Source organism: Mus caroli, chromosome 14 (assembly GCF_900094665.2).
Source record: "Mus caroli chromosome 14, CAROLI_EIJ_v1.1, whole genome shotgun sequence".
NCBI lineage: Eukaryota > Metazoa > Chordata > Mammalia > Rodentia > Muridae > Mus > Mus caroli.
The window spans coordinates 20,022,266-20,049,592 of record NC_034583.1 but is presented as its reverse complement, the minus strand read 5'-3'; the positions used below and the strand labels follow the sequence as shown (position 1 = coordinate 20,049,592).

Here is a 27,327-nt window from a genome sequence, read left to right as displayed (position 1 = left end):
TGCAAACTTTATATGCCTCAGTACAGGGGAATGCCAGGGCCAAGAAGTGGGAGGGGGTGGGTAGGGGAGTGGGGAGGGGTTATGGGGGACTTTTGGGATAGCATTGGAAATGTAAATGAAGAAAATATCTAATTAAAAAAATAAGTTAAAAAAAAAAAGATTGACACACAGTTAGTTATTTTATTCAAACATTATACAAGGGACTAGGAAAAGTTCCAAATATCAAGATTATCTTGCCATTGCTGCCCTTAAGAGCAGACAATCCACACCAATCTCAATCCCTTTTGATCATGGCTAGTCATAATCATATGTAAGGACTCCAGGTTTTCCAGAAATGTCTTAGGACCAAGGTTGGTGCCGCTGCACATTCTCACATAGCACCAAGTACAGATTCTCCAGAGAGACATTTCTTCAAGGTTCAAACTATTTCAAAACAATTTCTCAGCCTCTACTGACCGAAACATAGCCAACGCTTTGCTGAAACATTTCAGTTAATACCAGACACAAAGTCTTCACTATATATATCACTTCAGCATGGGCTGCTCAAGGACAAGCCAAACTGAACAGGAAGGCAGGGGCTGAGATATAACCTTAAGTGTCACCTATGAGGGATCACTCACTGGGCTGAGGATGAGGGAGAGCAGGAAGCAAGTCTGGCCGCTATCTTAGAGCAGGAGGCTATGCCAGACAGACCAGATCTGTCGGAGCACATGGACATGCACTGGAAACCCAGCAGGGTCCCAAGAGGGACAGGACAGTCAACCTGGACCTTCCTTATTGCTGCAGCTCCTTCATCCTGATAAGGGCACTGCCCAGGCAGAACCACTCAATCTAAGTCAAAGTCCAAAGAGGACACTCATCTGCATCCAGCTTGAATATCTCGCCATCCTTGCCTGTCAGTGAGTCCCTTTCTGGGTTGAACTTAATGGTTCTCACTATGGCCAGAGCCGTGACAATCTCTGGGGATTCATATTATTGCAGCCTGTGAAGTTCCTGCTGTAGGAGGTGATAATTAGATTCTTTTCCCCCTTCGTAATGTCTTCCCTACCCCACTGACCAATGTAAGGGCCACAGGTATCACCCAAAAATGCCTCTCACACCACCCTGCTCAATGGTGGCATGGATCTGCTTAGAGCCTGGTGTGATGGAGCGCTTGGACTTTGACTTGTAGAGTCTCTAGGCCAGTGCTTGTTAGTCCTAGCTGCTGACTGTCCCATGTCCTCAGAGCTTGAATTGATACAGCTGCTAATCAAACCCACTCTGACGCCCAGAGGCCAGCCTTTCTTCTCCCCTACAATGCCTATTTCTGCCACCATGTGAGCCAAGTCAAGGGTAAAGGGCCCAGTGGTGTTCAGCTTTAGGTCACTGAGGTTAATTTTAATCACCTGATCACACTGGCAGCCAAGGTCAGGCACTAAATGATCCTTGAATTCTTCAGCTAGATTGGTAATGTCTGTGTGGCCTATCTTGCTCAAGTACTGTCTTACTCGGGTATGGGAACACTGATATGATGACCCAATTTCTGCACACTCATGGCAGATTGTTGCCATGCCAATACAGGAGATGAAGTTGACACCAGGCCCTTGGTATTCCACAATACCACCTATGCCACCTGTGAGGATGCCTGACACTTTCAGGATCATATCTTTGGGTGAGTCCAAAATGAAAGAGAGCCCATCAGCTTTGTCCCAATCCTCTTGGGACACTTCAGCCCCCAGGGTATCCCAGCCATGACATCCATGTCATCAGCACCCTCTACTCCAATGCAAATGCCTTCCAGGCCACTGTCGCTGGGGTGTGGGAGTCAGTGGCAATCAGAAGAACTCCAAGGTATGCATAGTCTTCTAGAATAATCTGGCGAATGAAGCCAACATCATACTTGGCACCTGGATTTTCCAGGAATTATACACTTCCTGGTTTGTGTCTTTGGCCTTGCACTGGTCTTTCTCATATCTCAAGCTGGGCCTCAGTCAGATAGTCACAGTGGATATTTGATGGCACAGCCACATTGGGCCACTCACTGATAACAGACAGCAGCATAGCAGTCTGGGCTGTTGAATCGTAGATAACCACCTGATCAGGGCACAGATGCAGTAATGTCTTCCCCACCCGACCTCCTGGTTGGCTAGGTCATCCAGGTATCCTTCTCTGGATGGAACATGATCTTCTCTGAGAGAGTCAGAGGCTAGTTCAACTCCCTGGGGATAATGTTAATGCTCTCTAGCAGATTATAGCAGATGTACTATTTGGCCTCAAAGTGGCTCATTGTTACACTGGCCTGTTGTCACAGCACAGAGGCCACACGGCACTGCCACATACCCATGGCCTTCTGCAGCTGGATCACCAGTAGGCTGTGCCATTTTGTGTACTGCCAAAGATGAGGTAGCATAGCTCTTAATATTTTTAGTGAAAGAAAAGAATATTTTATGACATGAAAACTGTTTCAGTCAAATTCCAGGGTTATAATAGAATTTTATTGGAACACATTTACATTCACTTACCTATACCTATGTCTATTTTTAATGCAGTTGTAAACTAGTTGATCTGATCTGTAAAGTCAGAAATATTAATGATCTAGCCATTTACAAAAATGACTGCTGATCCTTTTATCAAACCACAGCACTTGCTAGGGTTAACCCACAGTATGTGAAGACAACCAAGGAATAAGGCTTTCATTGATATTTATTGAGAGACTAAAACCAACATCTCTAACCCACTATCTCCACAGCAACCAGTATGGTGGTCCAGGCTACAGCCTCTACAGTAACTGACTGGGAAGTCAGGATATGGTCAGTACCCACCCACTTCCTTATTTTTGCCTTGGCTTCCAAATAAATAATCTACTCTCCCCCAAAACTAACCATATAAGATGCCACATTTCTAGTGAGATTCTCCTTCTTCATGACAGCGACTGACCTCCAATCAAAACGTGGACCTGAGACCGTCTACCATGTACAGCTTTCCCACTGCACTGCCTGCTCTTGAGTCTCTGCCAAACACTAGAGATGGAGGTAGGTTGTCTTGCTACCACACATCCTGTATAAACACCATCTGCTTGTTTTCCTCTGGGTAGTCTTTGTTTCCTTTCAGTTGACCTGGAAATGTCTTCATCCCCAGAGATACAGTCTACACTGTCTTGTTGCCATGGACTCGAGACTCCGTCTTAAATGGCATGTAGTAGCCAAAGAGGTCCCTTGTGCTTTGCTGTTCAGAGTGCCAAATATGCAGTAATATGGTAAAACCATATGTGGGTGAGTTCTACTCTTCTATGGAGCTCCTGGCTGTATGTTCTCAATTTCCTAGGAATGGGCTTTGTTATTAGCCTCCCTCTTTTTTTTTTTTTCAAGAAATCAGCCCATTTCTTCTTATACTTCTGTTTGCCTTCATCCTGTGTTGTGCTATCTCAAAGTGTTGTTTCCCATAAAGAGAGCTACAGGACACAGCCCCTATGTTAGTTGAAAATGTTATTTAACTCAGAATCATAGACTGGCAGTCATGTTGTTTTTACCAAATTAGCACTCACATGGGGAAACTTTATGAGGGTCATAAAAAAAAAAGATATTCACTTCCTTCCATCTTCTATGTTTATCCTAAGATACTGGCTTTAATCCAGAGAGGACAATTCTCTTTGGTTTTCCTGCAGGAGGAAAAGAAGGCCAGAGACTGTCAGATCACTGTTTACAGGCAACCAGCCAAAGGTCTGAAGGTGTGAGACACAGGATATCATTCTCAACCAACTGTGGCCATCAAACACAGGTTACTTAATATAATTCTTCTCTTCCTCTAGAAGAAAGAAAGAAGAAATCCTGCTTCTTATGCATACTTTCATTACAACCCTGGTTCTTATGCCTAGCCTACATAATTTCACCAGAGATGTCTTCAACAGACACTAGAGGAATCATCTGGCTTCAAGAAAACAATGTTTATTTATGACACATCTTGGTGGAGCCAAGTGGAAGAATACAAACTCTCAGACCCAATTTTATTCACATGCAGAGGCCTCCAAACAAAATTCTGATCTAAAATGGATTTCCTAAAAAGTAACTTGGCCCAATCAAATGAACAATCCAGGAATCTGAATACAAACTCACTTCTCCAGGAAACCCTCCTCTTCCTTTTCCTGCATTGCCTCCCAGTACGCTGCCATCTCTGCCTTCCCTATCCACTAGTCTCTCCCCTGTGGTCTTCTATCCATCCTCCTTTCCTGGTGCAAACCTCCTCACTTTCCCATGAACATTTCTACACCTCCAAAGTGCCAGCGGCTATCCAAAGGTCCATCCCAGCAGTCTTATGGTTTCTTATTGCTGTGATACAGCATCATGACCAAAGCAACTTTGGAGGAAAGGGGGTTGTTTCATCTTTATGGCTTTTAAGTCCATCACTAAGAGAAGTCAGGGTAGGAACTGCAGGCAGCAGTGTGAAGCAAGAACTGGAGCAGAGGCCACAGGGAAATACTGCTTCCTGCTTTGCTCGTTTCTGACCATCTGGGAGCATCTGCCCAGGGTGGTCCTCCTGCTTCAATTACTATTCAGCAAAGTGTCCTACAGGCTTGCCCACAGGCATATCTGGTAGGGGCATTTTCTCAACTCATCTTGTCTCAACTAAGTTTGTGTCAAGTTGAATAAAAGACAAGAAATAAAAACTTACCAGGACACCATCCATGAGCCAGATATTGAGAAAACTATAGAATTTAAAGTGTAGACTTTTGTTGAGTGCAAAGCTCTAATTAAGGATTCCCTAAATGCAGACAAGATTTCTATTTGTAGAATTTAGGGTTATTTTGAGTGTGTATGACCTGAGTTACCAACTCGAATGCAAGTTCAATGAAATATAAATCTTCAACAGTTCTGCTCTGCAAAAATGCCTATAAGATCTGTCTTTCCATAATGTATCTGTATGTGTGTGTGTATGTATTAAAAGAAGTAGAATATAGCATTCTAAAATCCATACCTAAACATCTCTAATAAACATAGATCAGCTAAAGGGATCTGCAACCCTATAGGTGCAACAACATTTTGAACTAACCAGTACCCCGGAGCTCTTGACTCTAGCTGCATATGTATCAAAAGATGGCCTAGTCGGCCATCACTGGAAAGAGAGGCCCATTGGACACACAAACTTTATATGCCCCAATACAGGGGAACGCCAGGGCCAAAAAAATGGGAATGGGGTGGGTAGGGAAGTGGGGGGGTGTATTGGGGACTTTTGGGATAGCATTGGAAATGTAATTGAGGAAAATACGTAATAAAAAAAATATTTAAAAAAAAAACATAGATCAAAACTTTATATGCCCCAGTACAGGGGAACGCCAGGGCCAAAAAAATGGGAATGGGTGGGTAGGGAAGTGGGGGGGTGTATTGGGGACTTTTGGGATAGCATTGGAAATGTAATTGAGGAAAATACGTAATAAAAAAAATATTTAAAAAAAAAACATAGATCAGATCGTAACTAATCACACAAATGGGAAAAAATGAAACCTTAACATAATTCTAGCATAGATCAAAAAATAACTTTTTATGCTTTTTTAAAGATGGTACTACATTTCCTATGTATGTAGTATGTTCATGGGGTGGGGTGTATCAGAGGATAGCTTGCAAGAACCAGTTTTTTTTCTTTCCATGTGGCTCTCAGGGCTTGAACCCAGGTCATCAGACTTGGCAGCAGGAACTTTTACCTAGGGAGCCATGGAAAACAGCTTTAGACATTTAAGAAAAAAGTTACTAAGTTAACAGTGGGCACTTTCATCTAATCCAAAGATACTCCCATAAGCCCTTACAGTCATGCAGTCTACTCTCCCAGGTACTCACCAGCAACCCTCCTAAGAATACGTATTTGGAAGGCCCACAGTTCAAGGATTTCATCTCAAATGCTACATTCTCCTCCTATAAACACACATAGTAAAGTATCACAAGAGGCCACTACACCAATTGCAGCTCCCCTCCCATAATGTAAACAGCCTTTAAACTGGATGTTCTGACATAGCCCTGTAAACCCAGCACTTAGGAAGTGGGAGTAGATAGAATTGCTATGAGTTTGAGGAGAATGGGCTAGATAGCAAGCATCAGGCCAGCAAGAACACAGCAAGAACACTGCATGAACTGCGTGAACAAACAGCTACTCACCCCAGAGAGGCAGCAATGAAAACCTAATCAATGATTCCATCTACGTCTATCTTGGTGACATAATGAAATCATCAGGCTTCTCTCCAGGAACACAGGTGGGTACAGAGTTACATACAGGTGTGAATGACACTGCTTTCATCACACCGCTAACTCTGACAAGAGGTATTAATGGCTCCCTTTATCTCAGAAGGACTCCAGGTTGGACTCAACTCCTCAACATGGGTGGACAAGTGCTCTCAGCTTCCTCTTGCCTAGCCACAGGGGGGCGGTTCTACCATTCTCTGCCTATAGAAAAGAATAAACTAAACACCGTCTTTTTCTTCTTCTTCTTCTTCTTCTTCTTCTTCTTCTTCTTCTTCTTCTTCTTCTTCTTCTTCTTCTTCTTCTTCTTCTTCTTCTTCTTCAGAGAGAGAGAGGAGAGAAGAGGCCGGCCATGAGCAGGTGGAGAAAAGGGGAAAGGGGTGGGGAGGGGGGGAGGGGACAGAGCGGGAGCAAGAACACTGAATACCGTCTTACAGAAACACTTCACTATCTAAGTTTATCCCCATGACTTGTGGAATTTGTTCCCTTGACCTCAGCTAAGCAATTGATGTTTCTGGTACTGAAGTAACTCACACTGACTATTAATTATTCCCATCTTTGTCACTAAGGTCACGGTTTCAGTTATTGAGTTCTACCCAGGGTCGCAAGCGCTTACGCACAGCTAAGTCTCCCATTAAATGGCTCCATGGTAACACAACAATAGAAAGGTCAGCAAGGCCTTACAATGCAGTTGACTCTGGAGACAACTGAGTAGAAGGTCTAAGAGGTAAAGATATGGACCTTCAGCCTTTCCTGGATGATAAAAAAGAAGAGCGCATGCATGAATAGACAGAGAAACCATGTCAGACAGAAGCTGGCCCACGCTGCAATAGTCGGGATTTGGCCATGTGTTAGTGAGACAGCAAGTCTCATCTGTCTGCTTGCCTCCCAAAGGCTCGGTTCAGTTGCTTGCAGTAATAAATACCGCCTCCCCCCGCCACACACGCGCACACACACATACAGGCGCATCCACTGTTCTTAGATCACTTACCCTCTCACTGGTGCACCAAGCAAGGCTCTGCTCAGGCCGGGAGCTGCCGCACCTGATATGCCAGGGCAGAATGACAAATGAGTCACCAGTGTAGACAGGAACCACCGATCCCAAGACCGCCCTGCAGCCAGCCTTGTCCAGCTGAGGGAATCTCATCCGCTCACCCCAGACTGACATACAAAACATGTCCCTTTCTCTCCATGTCACGTCCTGAGAAAGCTGAGGAAGCAGGGAAAGAACCCCTCTCTGTGCCTCACTAAGGAGTTTAGACCAATCCCAGACACAAACTGTCAAGTTCATCATAGGTCGTTTTGCCAATCAGCTCTCACCAAAGCCTGATGGTGCAAGTAGTGTTAATGAACCCATGGTGTGGATGAGGAAACCAGACCTAAGGAAATTCAAGTCCTGGGTCTCTTACACCACCCATGAGCCTCTGCCGTGAGAAGAGATGGTTATGCCCTAAGGGGCTTCAGCAAGCCATTCCACATGAGAGGAAAGTGAACAGAATGGGTAAGGGAGTTGCCTCCCCAGCAAATGAGCTGAAGAGTTCTGTAGTAACATGTGCTCTACATGTTCAAATCTAAAAGCTGTGTAAATGACAGGCTACACCATGGCTTCAAAATCGTGGGTGGAGACTGTAGACCGCTACTAAATTACATTAATTAACATTGGCGACATGAAATAATATTGCTAAGCCTAACGATCATCATAACAATGCATCCCTGAACACTAGCAACCTCACGCCGATTCCAGACACAACTACCAAGTTCTTCGCATCTTTCCTCATTTAATCTTCACGACAGACCAGGAAACAGAAGCTAAGGGATCTAGAAAATCCCCTGCAGCCAAGCAGGAGCTAGAGTCCACCATTGCCTGGCAGACTCCACATCTGAGCTATTACTACCTTCATAATTCTATGCATAACTCTTATTGGACTGACTACACACGTTAACATCTCAAGCATGACAGGTTAAGATGAAGAATAGCAATTATATATAGGGATAGGAAATCCATCACTATTCAGGAACGGAAAATTAAATTCTAATGTCTGCTAGATCCAATATCAATATTGCCAGTTCTAGTTGGAGTAGTATATTGTGCTTTAATAAATATAGAGCATAAATTCTTCTTGGCGTCTCAATTAATTGTAGTTTTTAAATTAACCTGGCATTAGTGACTATCCCCCTAATTATTTAAAATAAGCAGCAATCTCATATAATAGCCTATTTTCATAACCAACAAGCATTTCAACAGCAGCATTTCACAGTCTAACATCTAGTACATTTTAGTCGGCAATCCCATAGAATTATAGGAGAGTCAGGCTAAAATTATTGAAAATATCTAGAAATCAAACTAATATGTGAAGGTCTTTTAAAAACTAGGTTCAGTAACTTGCAACTTGAATACATAGTTAATTTTAATCAAGGAAAAGGGAAATTTAGAAATAGTACATGGAAATCCCATGAAATACAAATGTCCATAAATTTATTTACTTTTCTCAGCATTGGGATGCATAGCTTCATAAATTTGAATATAGATATATACATAATCTGGAGCATTAGCATATGACAAAAGCCTACTTAAGAAGCAACACGGGGAGTGCTGGATAGATGGTTCAATGGTAAAGGACCTGGGTTTGATTCCCAGCCTCCATCTGTAACTGGAGTTTTAGGGGATCTGACGTCAGCTAGCTTTTTCAGACACCTGGCATGCCAAGTGGTCACACATACCACACTCAGTCATGCATGCTGGCAAAATACTACCAAATAAAAAATTATAACAAATTTTCAAAACCCAGAAGCAACAGGAGGTTAGCTAGAGAGTTTCTGGTTCCCCCGTCTCTACCTCTCCTGAGTCCATGCCTAAAATATACAACCGCACACTGGTCAAAAGTGAGAACTGGCTGTTTATCTATAAAACACACAGTCAACGTGTCAGTCTTTGCCTGCCCCCCACACAAGCAAAGGCTACTTACTGGTGGAAATTTGATCAGTGCCCTGTAGCTAGTGGGTTTAGGAGTGGAGACAGAATGCTAGGCCTAACTACAAAAGTCCCTCATCTCTCCAATGTATGGTATTGCTTGAAAAAGAAGGAAGAAGGGCCTTTTGCCTTCTGTTTGACTTGCTATGGGAACTCTGACACCGTAGCACAAGCCCAGCCACAGGAAACACAGACTGGACGGGAGCGAGCACAGGGCAAACTTAATAAAGTTTTGCTTTTTCATTTGTTGTAAATTATTTATGAGCTTTATTTATGGACAAAGACATTTGTATTTTGTATAATTTCTGTGCGGTATGAAATATTGCTCTTTTGATTTCTAACACTTAAAAATGTCATTTTTTTTCTTTTCTACTTGTTATATAAAACAAAACAAGAAGAAGAAGAACAAGAAGCAGGCCTAACTTCTAACTTGGTCTTGGGCTCTAGCTTGCTGACCCCCGGTCTACAAGCTCCTTCTCATAGCTTTTCACCACCTCATCTTCAATTAAGTCCATGAGTCACTTCTTCCTCCACACAGACAAGACATTCACTAAGCACTCACCGAGGGCTTGTATATGCCAGGCCACACACAAAGTGTGTATAATTTGTTTTTCTACTCCTGCAACAAAACACCATGACCAAAAGTAACTTAGGAAAGAAAGAGTTTGATTGATCCTTCAGCTTGTGGCTCTAAGGGGCGTCAAGTTGGGAACTCAAGGCAGGACCCTGGAGGCAGGGACTCAAAAGCAAAGGCCATAGAGGGGTGCTGCTACTGGCTTGCTCATCTTGGCTTGCTCAGCCTGCTTTCTTACAGCATGCAGGACCACCTACCCAAGGGTAGTCCTGCCCTCTGTGGGATGAGCCCACCCACATCAATCACTAATCAAGAAAATGACCCACAGGTTGCCCACAGACTATCTGGTGGGGACATTTCCTCAGCCCAGGTTTCCCTCTTCCCACGTGACTCTAGCGTGTATCAGCAGACATAAAAACTAGTCATCATGGTGTGAGCATCAACTCATTCATTCGTGTTCCTCTCGGCCCTAGAGGTCATTTCTAGTCCTTATTTCTAGATGAGAGAACTGGGGCTTTGAGAAGCATCATTAAGCCAGTGGGTAAGGCAGTGTGACAGTCACTGCTCTCAGCATCCTCTTGTTATACCTATCAAGACCTATGGGGCAGAAGGCAAGAGAGAGCTATACCAACCCAATCACTACTGACAAAGTAAAGGTGTTTGTCTCGAAAGTCGACAACCTGAGCCCATTCCCCAGGGACCCACGTGGTGAAGGGGAGAAGTAACTCCCAAAGGTTGTCCTTTGATATCCACAATGAAGCATGGCATGCAGGCTCACACACGTATATCCATTCTATTTAATGGTGGGCACTGTCACTTTCAGTGCAAACATAGTTACCATCCAGTGTGAGAGGGTTAAGTCTCTGAAAATTTAACAAAACATTTATTCAGTGTCCAGGAAGGTCACCTTCACACTGACATCTTTCTGGAAGGGATAAGAGCAGGGACCCCTCTATGCTCTTCCTTCAGATTTGCATCAAGAAATGAGACCTGGAAATTGGGGACCAGGAAGCCCCCAATGTTACCAGGTCACATCTGTCTGTGACAGCAGAGATTTTCATAGGATGGAACCTTACATGTGAAGTAGGGAGGGAATGAGAGAGGGAGGGAAGGAAGGAGGTAAATAGAAATAGTATCCAGAAACCTGGTTTGGGGATTTCTGAGCCAGTCTGAAGGCCTGAGTGTGAAAATAGCCAAATACTGGTTCTAATGTGAAGAGACCAAGGTGGGGGTTAGGCAACTGGGGAAGGTTCAAGAGATCCAACAGTCTTAAAAAATAAAATTAAATTAAATTTTAAAAAAGAGATCCAATAGGAGGGGTTGACACTAGTTAACAAAGAAGAGGAAATTTTTGTTAAGCCTATGGCTTTACACACTTCTAAAAAATATGTATTCAACATCAGTTTTTTACCACACATATAGGACTTGTAGACACAGCATGAACAAGACAGGCATAGCTCCTGCCATTGCTAGGCTGATAGGTTTATCAGTGGAAGAAATACTGACTTTCACAGAAGTACCAATTGAGAGATATCTATCACAGAGGCAGTGCTACCTACAGTGGCCTCTTACAATGGGCTTCTAGGGACCACTACCTAACGCTACACCCACTGCGTGAATGGCCTCCCCTTAAGCATGGGCTACAGGTAGAGACTTGTTTCTGTTGAGCAACCCTTAACATATTATTAAAACCTGTGCCTTCTGTGTTGCTTACACTCCTGATTCCTCTCTTGCTCAAAAGCAGCTAATCTCAACCTGTGTGTCACATAGCAGATATTTACATTATGATTCATAACAGTAGCAAAATTACAGCTATGGAGTAAACAAAATCATTTTATGGTTGGAGGGGTTCCCACCACATGAGGAACTATACCAAAGGGTCACAGCATTAGGAAGATTAGAACCACTAGGCTAAGGCTACCATGCTTTAAATTGACCTGACAGAGAGGCCTAAAACCAAGGACTAAAAGAAGTCTCTGGTCAACAGCCAGGAGAAAGTGAAGCCCTCAGGCCAAAAGTCTTCCAGGAACGAAGTCCTGCCAATGACCTCATGGACAAGCACATCCACGTTCAAGCCTTCAGGAGCCACTGCAGCTTTAGGCAGCATAAGTACATGTTAGAGAAGCTGGACTACAGGAGCCAGATTCCTGGCCCACAAAACATGTGAGGCAATAAGTAGCATTGCTTGAAGCTCCTAAGTTCAGGATAACTTCCTTATCTAACAACAGAGAATGCAGATAAACTAAGTTGCTCAGAAAAAGCCCACTTAACACCCCCAAGCTCCTCCAGAGTCTCACTAGAGAAACAGTTTGTAGAACATTTACTAACAGACCTAGTTGTTGTGGTAACAGCAACCCTGATATGAGGCATACAAACAACCTAACAGGCAAAGCTAGACTAGTCACAACTATGCAACAGCACACACACCAATGGGATGAAAGAAAAAGTTCATCTCTTAGCAATGTGTTCAAAGTAGGACAGAGGGGCTGCAGAGATGCTCAGTGATTAAGGGCGCAAACTGTTCTTGCAGAGAACCCAAGTTTGATTACTAGCACCCACATCAGGCAGCTCACAATGGCTGTAACTCCAGCTCCAGGTTATCTGATAACCTGAGGCCTTCTCCTACACACACACACACACACACACACACACAAATAAATGATAATTAAAAAAATAGTTTTGAATTGTATTTTTTTGAAAAAGGAAGTGAGACAGAATAGAGTAGTCTAATGGGGACTGGATGCAAGCAGGTATAATAAACAAAGAAATCACAATGAACACGAAGCTATGTCTATGATACAATTCAGGAGAATCAGCTGGGTTTACTTTTCCAGGACCAAATGCGTCTACCATTACCGTGCTCTCCCATCAACTTCCCTAACATCTGGACTCTAACTGAACTTTTCACTGTGTAATTTCTACCAGTAGAGTACTGGATCAAGGTTGATGGGCAATGCCAACCCAGGAGCTGTACCAGTTACTGGATTGTTTCTGTCTAGTTATAATGGCTTCACGTAGCATGAATTCAATACATATTACAAGCTATTAACAAACCTCAGTTTTGTGATTAAAAATATGCACAGAAAATGAAACATTAACGGCTGCATACACACAGGATCAGAATGACCATCATCGGGCAGAATACTATGACCCTTCAGACTCCTTTTGTGCATTTATCAACACATAGACATGTCCACTCAAACTCCGCAATGTAAAGCAAGAAATACCAGAGATTGTCCACCCCAAGACAGATCTTTCAGGGCCTGTACATTTATAATTACATAATCTTGTGATATCTGTCATAAGCTTCCACATTCAGTCTTATTTACAATAGATACCATCTCACTTACCAATTTGTAAACTTGGCAATCGAATTCTGAAGCACCATGTGGAAACTCTGAAGTACAAATTAAAAGATCAACACCTACAGCGAAGCATTATGCAAACAGTCTCAATCAGCTTTTATCTTTAAATAGAATTAATCACTTCACACATCAGCTCTCAAAAAAAAAAAAAAAAGAAAGAAAGAAAAAGGTACCAAGTGGAAGAAAATATTGTATTAAGAAGGAGCACATGAGGTTCTTCAGTCTGCCATAACACCAGCTCTAAGCAGTTTTTAGAATACATTAGGGAACCCAAACAACAAAACTCCGCTGCAATCAAGCAAATGGAAAGAGATTTTGCAAGTGTGAGAACTTCACAAATCTGTGAAGTCACTGGACTAGACAACAAAAGCAGCAAAGAACACCCAGGCCAAGAAGCTCAGTACTTCTACTATAGAAAGGGCAGCTCCCTGGAATGGGGTCTCCAAGGGTGACTGGAGCTTTACAAACAAACAGCATCTCCTCCACAAAAGTCCAAGTTCCGAAGAGAGTGCAAAGCCCTGGGCATGCCATCTTTAATCATATTACTTTAGAATGCCTCTGTAATAGGTCATCTTGCCTGCTGGCGTGGTGTGATACGGGATAACACAGGAGGCTTGCCTCTGAGCCCAGCTGGGAGGGTCTTTCTGGGTTTGAGTAAAGAGAGAAGCCCCCACTGAATGTGGTATCACTTCAAGGACTTTGGGCCTCAGACTGAATAAAAAGGAGAAAGTGGGTAGCTCACAAGCATTCATCTCTCTGCCTCTGTCTCTGTCTCTGTCTGTCTGTCTCTCTCTCCTCTTCACACTCTGGCCACAGAGCCATGGGTGTCTCTAGCCTCTCCCCGACACCTTACCAACCATGCTCAAATGCACTCCCAACTGTGAGCTAAAATAAACCCTTCCTTAAATTACCCCTGTTGGATACTTTGTCACAGCAGTGGATAAAGTAACTAACAGAGTCAGCAAGCAAGCCAGACAAATTGGGCCTAAGGGACAGACCCTCAACCAATCCTACCTTGTTGAGAGTGTGCCAAGCACCATTCAGGGATACTGATTCAGACAGATGAGCCTCCATTGCAGGAGGTTTGACTCTTACGTTAGCCTTGAGCAGTACAACAGAAATAAATGCAAGCCACACATGAAACTACATATTCTAGCAGCCATATTTCATAAACATAAAAGCAATATATGTTAAATCAGTTCCAATAATATTTTTTATTTAACCCAATATATCAAAAATAATTCATCTGAAGACAAGATCAACAGTAAACATTTCTGAGACATTTTATAATATAATTTTCTTGTGCCAAATCTGCGAAGTTTGTATATCCTATTTAAACGGATATCAATTCAGACAGCCCATACTTGCGATGCACAAGAAACTAAGGTGGCTGTAGCTATAGTCTGGACAGGACAGAGTAGATACAGGAATGATCTATTTTATTAGTAATCAAGATAGCTTATCTTTCATGGATTTAAGCCAAAGCCCAATTATATAACTATTTTTAAGGAGGAAAATCACCCACAGCAACATCTATTTACTTATGAAATAATACATACTGAGCACCTAGTCTCCATTTACTTATGAAATAATACATACTGAGCACCTAGTCTCCATTTACTTATGAAATAATACATACTGAGCACCTAGTCTCCATTTACTTATGAAATAATACATACTGAGCACCTAGTCTCCATTTACTTATGAAATAATACATACTGAGCACCTAGTCTCCATTTACTTATGAAATAATACATACTGAGCACCTAGTCTCCATTTACTTATGAAATAATACATACTGAGCACCTAGTCTCCATTNAGCCAAGAGTTTCACATAGCTCGTTTCTTTTAGTGCTCACTGAAGCTCTATGGAAGGTACATTAGTAATCTCCATTTCACACCAGAAAATTGAAACTTAAAAAAAAAAAATAAATTAAGGTCACACTCGAAGAAGGTGGTGTTCATGGGCTTCAGTTCCCAGCACTCTGACTATAAAACGTAAGCGGACTTAACAGGAAAAATATGTTAAAGGACAAGAAATAGTTGACCAAGAATTCTTGGTCTGATATAATGGGGGAAAATGGTTGATTGAAAGGCTGAGATAGAAGTCTAATTTTGAGATAAATTCACTTACAAGAAGAGAAAGGATGGGGAACACATTCAAAGAGAAACCAAAATGCAATGAGCAACAGTTTTATATCAGCAGTTGGTGATAAAGATGATGATGACGATGACAATAAAAACTAATTTTTTTTAATGAGTTTTTACTTTGGGCCACACATTGCACTAAAGTCTAACAAAGTTGACATCCACGTTCAGGTAAAATTTATGGAAGTTGTCCTGTGCACTGTGGGACTGTGGGAAGCTTGGCACCTAACTAGCACCGGTGACCAAGGCCCGTAACAGCTCTCCACCCACAATAAGCACAGCAATTAGAAAATGTCTCTAGACCGCTGGACTGCAGCTCAGTGGTAGAATATTTGCAAGCACATCTGAGGCCCTGAAGTCAACCCCTAATACTGAAGAGGGGAGAAAAACAAGATACCAAAAAATGTCTTCCTAGATGGCAAAGTCACCTCCAGTTGAATACTCCTTTAGTGAATGGTCCACAAACGTTCTTGCCGGCAGTCTCAAGGGGCGAAGTTAAGTATCTTTACAGTTAAGAAAACTGAAAGTCTGGTTGGGCGGAGCCACGCCCTAATCCACATAATCCACGGGCTTTCCTACTCTAGCTGTGCCACTCCTCGCTAAGATCACCTCCCTCCACAGACATCACTCATTCCCTGGTTTTGCTCACATCAGCTCAGATTCCTGTTTTTGTGGCTGACTACCTTTTATGAACTTAGCCAAATATGAGTGAGGACAAAGTCTAAGATTGTGCTCACAGGGAATGAGACCTCCTGCTCTCCACACCGGCATCCAGCTGACTGTGGTTAACAGAGACACCATGCTTTGTAAGGAATTAAACTATCGGTTCGTCACCTTTCATCTACGATGGGAAGTGACTAAGAATGGAACCTCACAAATACAGCAGCGTCTCCACCTGCTTCGAGTAATAGATTTGATCTCGAGATATTAAACACACGGGAAACAGGAGCTGATTATTATGTCCTATTTTTCTATGTGAAAATTACTTATGATCTGTCTGTTAAACAGTTCAAAATGGTCTTAAATGATAATTGACTATGAAACTGGGCCAATTTACACCTACAATCCCCCTGAAACCACCAAAGAACTGAGACAACCATACAAGAAGGAAAGAAAGACACTTCTGTATCAGTTTCTTTGTTTCTCAGCTGTCAGTTCCCAAGGCCAAAACCAGGGATGGTGCACTTAACCAGGCACAACTGAGAATAAAGACGACCTTTTCCGTTTGGACTGTGCAGAGAACAGCCAGTGAGTCTCACACTTAAAACAGCCATTATTATAATGAACACACTCAGGGTATTATTAGACACAAATGAGGAATGACTTTTAGCCAACTCACTGGCTATATTACTTAGAGTATTTTGTGATTTGTTTAACACGTTTATTCTATCCTATGAGGAAAGGCACACACATGTTCAGACCAATTTAAACTTTTAAAAAATGTGTTAGCCTATTGCAGCAAATAGACTCTGAAACACATTCTTCTTAGTGTCTAGGTGTCTCATAGGAAGGGAGGGAGGGAGGGAGGGGGGGAAGGAGGGATGGAGGAGGTGTACTAGTTACTTTTGTTATTGCTGTGACAAAACACCTGATAGAAGCAACTTAAGGAAGGGAGGGCTTATTATGATCAATTTGAGGATACAGCCCATGGCGCTAGAGAAAGGATGACTGGAACAGTGGATCTACAGAGGGGTCAAGGACACCAGGGGAACAGGGCCAGGGAATCAACTAAGCAGGGCTCATGGGGGCTCACAGAGACTGAAGCCGCCATCATGGAGCCTGCAAAGGTCTGCACTAGGTCCTCCATGTGTGTGTAATGGTTAGGCAGCCTGGTGTTGTGGAAGTGGGGTGTCTTTAACTCTCTCATCTGCTCTTGGTACCCTCCCCATCATACTGGTTTGCCTTGCCCAGTCCAAATGTGAGGTTTGGCCTGATGTTACTGTATCTTGTTATCCTCTATGCAGTTGATATCCCTGGGAGGTCTGCTCTTTTCTGAAGAAAAACAGAGGAAGAATGGATCAGGGGAAAGGGGGGGGTGGAGGGGAGGAGAGTGACTGGGAGGAGAGGAAGAAGGAGAAACTGTGGTCAGGATGTATTGTATGAGAGAAGAATAAGTTTTAATAATATTTGAAATGTAAATACATAAAAATTCGATAAAAAAAAAAGAAAAGAAAATACTTTAAAGAAACAGTGGGTGACTGGGCGTGGTGGCGCATGCCTTTAATCCCAGCACTCAGGAGGCAGAGGCAGGCAGATTTCTGAGTTCGAGGCCAGCCTGGTCTACAAATGAGTTCCAGGACAGCCAGGGATATACAGAGAAACCCTGTCTCGAAAAACCGAAAAAAAAAAAAGGTGTACCAAACCCAGACACTATGGAAGATGCCAACAAGAGCCTGCTGACAGGAGCCTTAGCTGTCTCCTAAGGGGCTCTGCTAATGCCTGGCAAATACAGAAGTGGATGCTCACAATCATCCATTGGACGGAGCACAAGGTCCCCTATGATGGAGCTAGAGAAAGTACCCAAGGAGCTGAAGGGGTCTGAAGCCCCATAGGAGGAACATCAATATGAACTAACCAGTACCCCCAGAGCTCCTTGGAACTAAACCACCAATCAAAGAAAACACATGGTGGGACATGTGGCTCTATCCGTATATGTAGCTGAGGATGGCCTAGTCGGTCATCGATGGGAGGAGAGGCTGTTGGTCCTGTAAGGGTTCTATGCCCCAGTGTAGAGGAATGTCAGGACTGGGAATGGGAATGGGTGGGTTGGGGAGCAGGTGGAGTGGGGAGAGGATAGGGGATTTTTGGAGGGGAAACAAAGAAAGGGGATGACATTTGAAATATAAATTAAAAAAAATCTAATTAAAAAAAGGAAAAAGAAAGGAAAAAAGGAAGAAAGGAAGGAAGGAAGGAAGGAAGGAAGGAAGGAAGGAAGGAAGGAAGGAAGGGAAGGAAAGAAAGAAAGAAAGAAAGAAAGAAAGAAAGAAAGAAAGAAAGAAAGAAAGAAAGGGAGGAAGGAAGGAAGGGAGAAAGAAAGAAAGAAAGAAAGAAAGAAAGAAAGAAAGAAAGAAAGAAAGAAAGAAAGAAAGAAAGAAAGAAAGAAAGAAAGCAGTCCCAGGGGCTGGAGAGATGGCTCAGCAGTTCAGAGCACTTAGTGCTCTTGCAAAGGACATAGGTTCAGTTTCCAGAGCCCACATGGTGGCTAATAACCATCTGGACCTCCTGTTCCGGGGGACTCAATCCTCTCTTCTGGCCTCCCTGGATATCAGACATGCATAGGGAACACATACATATAGAAAGGCAGCTATTTATACAAATAAATAGATAAATAAATAAATCTTTTTCTTTAAAAATAAAAAGCTTTAGTTGTTAAAAATGCTCCAGATACTTTGCAAATAGCTCTCTTTCTTCAGGCATATTTGTTACATTTATTTGAGTCTTCTATAGTGTGACACCCCAAATCACTTGGTAGAAGTAGGTCAAAAAAGATTAAACTTCAACAACAGCAACAAATGAGATTGTTTAATAACTTACAAGAAATTAAATTGCAATAGCAATTAAGCCAAGCAAAATACCCTAAATGCAATCGCTTTGCTTACTCCTAATGGGACAGTAATAAAGAGTGACTCTGGCCACCCTTTTTGTCACCCAGATGCACAGAGTGGGATCACAGACTTGTCCTGAGTCCCCCAACTCTGATGATCCCCCAGGCCCTGGGGAGAAATTCTGAAGAGGCTCCACATGAGATCTCGCCAATCAGTACCCTAGCACTGGGTTTTGATGTTTCTGATTTATATTTTCTTTTAAGTTTCTGCTACTAGTTCTGATTTTAAACGGGGCTTGGAACTGCTTGGTCCAGACCTCACAGCTTGATTGGCTGTGTTGGGCTCTGATAATGGATTGTGCTGCCCTGACACAGGGCAGCTGCAGCTCCTTAAAATGAAGAGACTTCAAAGAGAAGTGTGGACAATGCAATGGTAGTTATAAAAACAAGTGCCAGTACACGCTGCCATGTGATTTTGAACATGTTAAAACATACTTAAGTACCACAGAAGCGCTCTCTCCAACGTGAGCAGAGAGCCTGAACCTTTTATTGTTATGGAGGAGCTTCATGGAGCCACCTATGGAAGGACTTGGGGTTCTCCTGTCACCGATGTCCATCAGAAGATCTGGGTCCAGGATTATGCTAGTCATATCGAGTTAAAACTGGATCAAACTGTGATCCTGCCCAACTAGACCTTAATTATCAAGACAAGATGATAAGGCTAGTCAGCAACAATGAGAATTGAGGCATATTAGAACATAGGACAATATGCTATTTAAAGTTTATGAAAAGTGTGCTCTAGTAAAATAGCAACCATATGAGTCACTGAGGATTTCATATGTGCCTTAAAGTATATTCAGATTTTAGCTGGAGTATGGATAGAGTACAAATATTTGACAAGTTGGATTAACTTTGACTATGCGAAAATGCCATGAACTAAAATTATTTATAATTGCTATGAGAGGTCTAACCATTGTGTTTTATTACAAAGCTTGATATATATGCACAACTGTCCTAGTTAGGGTTTCCTTTTTTGTGAACAGACACCATGACCAAGGCAACTCTTACAAGGAGAACATTTAATTGGGGCTGGCTTACAGGTTCAGAGGTTCAGTCCATTATCACCAAGGTGAGAGCATGGCAGCATCCAGGCAGGCACGGTGCAGGAGGAGCTGAGAGTTCTACATCTTCATTTGAAGGCCTCTAGGAGAAGGCTGGCTTCCAGGCAGCTAGGATGAGGGTCTTAAAGCCTATGCCCACAGTGGTATACTTCCTCCAATAAGGCCGCACCTACTCTAACAAGACCACACCTCTAAATAGTGCCACCCCCTAGGCCAAGCACATTCAAACTACCACACCAACAGCACCACCACCGACAACAACCACCACCACAATCACTCATAAAATGCAGCAGTTCGATCCCTGTCTAAGATGTCACAGTCCCAGGAACGCTTATCACACTGTGAATACTCTCAGTTCTCTTTAACTGGTGCAGAGCAGAGTGACCTTTCAAGCCTTGTAAGGGGCTATGCCAGTAACACAGACAGTAGACTGTCCTGCTTATGCCATTCCTGCTGCTCCTCCTTGTTTATTTCACTACTCAAATTATCTGCTGTTTTCATCTATGAAGCCTGGATCAGGTCAGGCAGGTGTTAGGTAATATTCCTTCACCATGACAACACTGTCACCTTCGAGATCTGAGCCCTTCTCACCACCTTAACAAAAGGGTCATCAAATTCCATTTCAATGAGGAATACAGTTGTCCCCCTGTCACCGTCTTCTCCAAGAGAATCCTAGCGAGAAGAGTATGGGCCTTCATACATCAGTGCTAGTGACAGGACTGTGTAAGAAGACAGAGTAAGTCACAGGAGACAACTTCTCTTATTTTAATCAATGATTCCATGCCTGTGACTAAGACAGTCTGATGTGCTGGGGAGACTGGGAACTCTGGTGAAATCCCATTCCCACACTTGATTCTTATTTCTCTCCCACTATGTTCCCCTCTGCGGTGCTTTGAGTGGCTGAGAAATGCCCCCCATAGTCTTGGGTATTTGAACACCTGCCCCCACTTGGTGGTTGTGTTAGGGGAGGCTTAGGTGGTACAGTCATACTGGGAGAAGTACCTCACTGGGATAAGCTTTGAGACTAGAAAGCCTCACTAGCTTCCATGTTGAGCGCTCTCTCTCTCTCTCTCTCTCTCTCTCTCTCTCTCTCTCTCTCTCTCTCTCGGCTTGGGGTTAAGGATGAAGGCTCTCAGCTCCTGCCATCATGCCTTCACTTTTTACCCTTCCCTTCAAGATGGACTCTCAGCACTCTGGAACCATAAGAGAATGCTCTCTTCCTCGGACTGCCTTTGTCAAAGTGTTTTATCACAGCATCAGAAAACTAAGAGGCCCTGCCGTGGTCAGACTCTTCCTTTAAGACCTTTCCGATAGCATTCCTTCAGATACAAATCATAACCTATCATTTCACACTGAATCATAGTCTATGGAGCACAATGTGGACAAAGGACTATACTTAGTACTGAGACAGGCATCTGAGGGAATCCACAGTCCCTGACTTCTTAAAGCTTAGAGTATAGCCTTCCCAAAGCAAAGGCTAGGGGCATCTTTTCCAAGAGACCTTGTTTTTTATTATTCTCATGAAAATTCATTCTTGTAGGGATAGACAAATACCCTCCTCTGCCTCGTGACCACACTGTAAAAAGATGAGGGACGGCAAGAAAATATAAGCCAATTAAGCAGCAGCTATCACGTGGAAGGTACTCATTACAGACGGAATCTGTTAGCTGAAGGAAGCTTTGACTTCAGCTAACAAATGCAGAGGAAACTGTTCTCATCAACCAGCAATAAGAGACAGACATCTCCAGGGCTTAAAGACTAGTATTGTTGGGTCCATGGCCACAGCATGTGAATGAGGAAAGCCACCTAACAGGTAAATGAATCCAACCTATATGCAGCAGTGGGTGAGGTACACATGCAATCCTACCAGCCCCTGCCCGAGGATATGCCACAGAATGAGCATCATCTCAGCTTGGAGACTAAGCAATAGATTAGTGTCCAGTGCATGTTCTTGCGAGAGTCTGAATGTTGCTTCTCTGCTAACTTCAGCTAGAGTTGCTGGGGTACTAACTGAGGTTCTTGTCTGAGCCACCGCTTCACCTCATCTATCCTTTGGTTCTGATGCTTTTCAAGAAATCCCCTGGGGTGAAGAGATGACTCAGCAGTCAAGACCACATGCTGTTCTTCCAGGGACCCCAGTTCAGTTCCCAGCACCCACAACAAGCAGCTCACAACCCCCTGTAAACCCAGCACCAGAAGATCCAATGCCCTCTTCTGGCCTCCACAAGTTCCCAGGCACACATGGCACACCCTCACACAGACACACACATGGCACACCCTCATACAGACACACACATGGCACACCCTCACACAGACACACACATGGCATACCCTCACACAGACACACACAGACATACACAGAGATTAGGCAGGGGGCGGAGATAAATAAATAAATCTTTTAAAAACTGAAGGACATTCACAAAATTATGAAAGAAACAGCTGAAATAGATAAATGTCATTCTCCCCAAATCTTTTGCTTTCCTTTAAGAAACAAGCAGAAATCTGTTGTTGCTTCAAAAAGACAAGATTTACTCCCTTGGGGAAGAAAGAGAGGAAGTTCACAACTGCAGCTAGCAATAACTGTTAAGTTCAATTTCACAAAAGTTGTCTAATTTTGGTGGTTAAATAAACAGTTAGCTGTGGGAAAAAGCCCAAAAAAAAGGCTCATATTTTAATAGTAAAAAATTATCTCGGTTACTGGTAAAAATTATCTCAGGTTAGGGTTCCTCTTCCACTCTAAACCACTGACAGCCATACACACACACACACACACACACACACACACACGCGCGGCCATATCAAATGCAAATATAGAATAGTATCTTCTGACTATGAGAACATAATACTTTCCTCATAACTTCTCCCCAGAGGACAAGACACTGTGCTGAGTAGCCACATTTATTTAGCTTTTTTTTCTTCGACTTTTCTATCAAGTATATGTCACCCTGCACAAAAGGCATACCACTCGATTTCCTAGAAATTCTCCCACTGAATTTTGGTGGAAGAAATTACAATCAACTCAATGCTCTTATTTCTATGCCAAAATCAAATTCTGTGGCTTTCTTTTCATAGCTTGCTTTTAAAACTAACCCTACCAGCCTCCTCAGTGCTAAGTGAGGAGAGCAAAGAGCCACAAAGGGTGGCAAATCGTAGCAATGCGCTGCCTGGCACTTTGAGTTGACAAGAATGTTAAAGACAAAACCAGGTTTAATGGGAAAAAATCACCTGATTAACTAGTGATTTCTGCATCAGAACCAAAACAGGAAGTGACAGTGTGTTAATTTTCTTGAAGGCAATCTATCAACATTAATTATAAGAGTCAAGAACTGAGACACATGTTTACCAGCATGAAGATTTATATGTTTTTTCTGTTTTGTTAATAGTAATTAGTTCATGGAACTGGAGAGATAACACAAGCACCCAAAGTGGGTAGCTCACAACCACCTGTAACTCCATTTCCAGGGTACTGAGCACTCTGGGTTCTACAGGCACCTGTGCATGTATGTAAAGATCCACACAAGGCATACACATGCACATAATTTTAAATGAAATATATCTAAAATAATCTAGTTCACAAATCACATAACCAAGAGTTTAGTAATCTGACATGATGAAGAACTTGAATTATTTGATTATTTGGGACAGAGGCATATTCAAAATCAGCCCAAAACAGTAATGACAATCCCAGTAAGGGTACAGGACGTTCACATCTTTATGGTTGCGTTCTAACAGCCCAATGGAGCTGCTGGCAATGTGCTGTGGAGAAAAGGCACTAACCCTAGAACATCTGCTTCTGTTTCCAAATGTGAGTCAGGATGACCCCTGAGCTCTCACTCCTTCATCAGTGAAACAAGGATAATGGCTCCTGCGCTCATCTTGAAGGAGGCTTGGAGGATTAAAATGGGAACACAGGTGAAGTACTCAGAGTAGAACATAGCTCAGACAACTTCAATCTCACACATGGGAGTTATTCCAAAAATAAATCCTTTAAAAGTGCGCTCAGGCCAATACTGCAAATTATTCTCCACTGAAAGACAGTCATAATGAGCAGGAGCCAGAGCTTCCCACTGTGCCCTGGATGGAGGCCAGTGCCACTCCATCTGAGTAGCTTGGCCACAGCTTTCAGTAAGAACCGCTGACTATTCCCACCTCCTCGGTGGCAGACACCACAGCCAAGCAGTGGCACAGGTGGTAGCTGCTGCAGAGCACACCCAGTACACTAGCAACAGAGCGACCTGGGGGTCGGAGCTCCTGCACTGGCGCAGGCTCTCACCTGTTCTGTCCTTCCTCACCTTGCTCACACCATGGCTCAGCAGCTAACTAAAGAATACACAGCCCAATTCAAGGAAGCTTCCTTCTTGTGTGATGAAGTTAGGGATGGCACCTAATCAGCAAAGGAACTTGGAACTGTCAGGAGGTCAATGGATCAAAACCCAGTGGACGTTAAATTGTAGGACATGGTCAGCAAAATGGAGGCTGATGGGAACCAGGCCATTGAATTATCAGAATTATTTATTATGATGAGTAGGAAAAAAAATCAAAGATGCAGATGGCAAAGAAAGAATCCATGGGAATCCATGACAGGGAAAGAAATGGTCCAAAATGCATAGAACTACAGCACACCAGTACTACCTGAGGAGGTGTAGGTCAAATGACCAGAGAAGCAGACTGATGAAGACAAGAGTCTCAGAAACTCTGAAGAACTGGTACATGTAATGAGCACAAAATGAAGACCTATTGCAGTTGTTTGAATGAAAATGCCCATCATAGGTTCATTATCTGAAAGCTCAGCCCCACATTAACTATTCATGAATAATTAAGAGGTGAGGCCTTGTTGGAGGAAGTGTGTCACTGGGTGTTGGCTCTGAGATTTCAAAAGTCCAAGACAGTCTCTCTCTCTCTCTCTCTCTCTCTCTCTCTCTCTCTCTCTCTCTCTCTCTCTCTCTCTGCCTGCTGCCTGTGAAACGAAATATGAAGCTCTCAGCTACTGCCCCAATGCCATGTCTTCCCTACTTCCCACCATGATGGTTGTGGTTTCTTTGAAACTGTAAGCAAGCCCTCAATTAAATGCTTTCATTTGTAAAAGTTTCCTTAGTCATGGTGTCTCGTCACAGCAATAAAACAGTAACTAAGACACATATATTTCACTACTTCCTCCCACTTCAAATCAAATAGAATTTGTTACTCAAATCTTTCACATACATACACAAAAAAGTAACATGAAAGAAAAATGTTGGTTAATTCATTCTGTTTCTATAGGAAATAGGAAAAAAAATGAATGTCAAAAAATTCCTCTTTCCAGACACAAAAATCTAGATATATTAGCTGATGATCCTGTCTCCTATAAATCAAGCTATATGCCAGTTTTACAATGTAAACCCTTATCCTACCTTAACAATAAGAAAGCACTCAATGGACTACTTAAAGTTTCAGTTGCAGTGATTGGTTCTTGCAGTTTTTAATGCATGCAGCTGTCACACAACGAAGTTCTCATAACTCTACACTCATGATCAACCCAATGCTCATGTGAGGTTGAGACCAGTTTACACAGCTATGTTCTACACAGCTTTGGCAACACAGCAGTAGTTTTTAAGAAAATGTAATGTTTTTTAAAGTTAAAAATTAGTTTGGGTTTAAAGTCTTGATGGTAGAAAAAGCATGGTTGAGGGCTGGGAAGGGGCTGTGCAAATATAAGTATCCGAGGTCTGGTCTCCAGCACCCAGGTACTTACTAGGTGTGGCACTAGGTGTGTACACTAGGTGTGGCAGCTTAAGTCTGTAATCCCAGTACTAGTGTGGGAAGCAGGGGTCTTGTTGGCCAGCTAGTCTAGCTCAAACAGTGATCTCCAGGTTCAGTGAGAGAGGGACCTTGTCTGGAAAAAATAGGTTGGGGACAATAGAGGAAGACACCCAACATCAATATTGACCTCTGCTCTCTACACATGCACAAGTGGAAACACTTATACATACCTGTGCACACATGCATACATTACACACACACAGACACACACATACAGACACACACACACACACAGACACACACACAGACACATACACACAGACACACACATACCACAATCCAGGGTTGCTCTGATACTTTTCACCACATGCCTGTGCCCTGCCATCTTGCTGATCCACCACACATTATCTTATTCCCAAACTGGCCCCATGGTGCAAGGATGGCCACTCCAACCCAAGCCACAATGTCCACATTCCAGCCAAGGGGAGAATAAAGGAAGAAAGACATGCCCTTTCCTTTGTGTGCTTCCCAGAGTTGGATTTATGATCTGCATTGAAGTACCATTAGTTATATCTTAGTAATATGGTCATAATTTTACACAAAGAAGATTGGGAATTTTTATTCTGTGTAATTATATGCCCATCATAAACTAGGAGTATATTTGTGCTACTGTAGTACATGGGGAAGCAGCATTGGAAAGGATGCAGTCTCCACCAGAAGTAAAGCTGAAAGGACAGCCTTCTGCAACTACCTTGCTGTACAAGTTTGGGGAAATCCTTGTCCCATTACTATAAGAAGAACAGAAGAAGCTGGCAAATCCCATTGCAGTTCTCATGCTTTACAGGTGCAGATTAAGGCTACCAGGAAGGAAAACTTCTCACCAAACACAAAACAGTTTCCAATAGAGGAGAATCGTCATACAAAATAAGAAAGAAAGAAAGAAAAAAACCCACAAATTTTGAATTTCAGAATTACAAAAACAGATTTTATTCTGTGTCACCTATGATATTAGAGACATCTAGTCACTCTTATGTTGACCCCAGTAGACACCTGAAAGTAGAGATAAGGCTGAATAATATATGTTATGCCAAATACCAACTGCCCCACTAAGTGGCCAACAGGCAGTCTACACAGCATGGGCACACTGAACCAAGGGGGCAGAATCCAAATTCCATCCAGGCCAAGAGATGATTCCATCATGTTTCTCAGGACAGCATGCAACTTAACACTTGTATGCTGTTTATCTAGGGACTCCTGTCTAATATTGTTTGCCCATGCTTGACTAAAGATAAGATTTCTTGGGAAGAAGAAGAACATAGATAAGGGGAACCAGTGAATTTGCATTAAAAATATATCCCTATTTTCTGAGGAACTTCCAGATATAATTTGCAAAACACAAGAAAATCAAGAAGAGGGAAGACCAATGGGTAGATACTTCATTCCTCCTTAGAATAGTGAACAAAATACCCAAGAAAGGAGTTACAGAGACGAAGTCTGGAGCTAAGACAAAAGGATGGACCATCCAGAGACTACCCCACCCAGGGATCCATCCCATAATCAGCCACCAAACCCAGGCACTATTGCATATGCCAGCAAGATTTTGCTGACATGACCCTGATATATCTGTCTCTAGCTCTTGTGAGGCTATGCCAGTGCCTGGCA

General features: G+C 42.8%; 1 protein-coding gene and 1 pseudogene across 18 annotated transcripts in view; both read right to left on the bottom strand.

The window, feature by feature from the left end:
- Erc2 (ELKS/RAB6-interacting/CAST family member 2) overlaps positions 1-27,327 on the bottom strand; it is an 846,765-nt gene that overhangs the window by 754,341 nt on the left and 65,097 nt on the right. The window lies entirely within an intron of this gene.
- Positions 832-2,389, bottom strand: LOC110309607 (annotated as a pseudogene).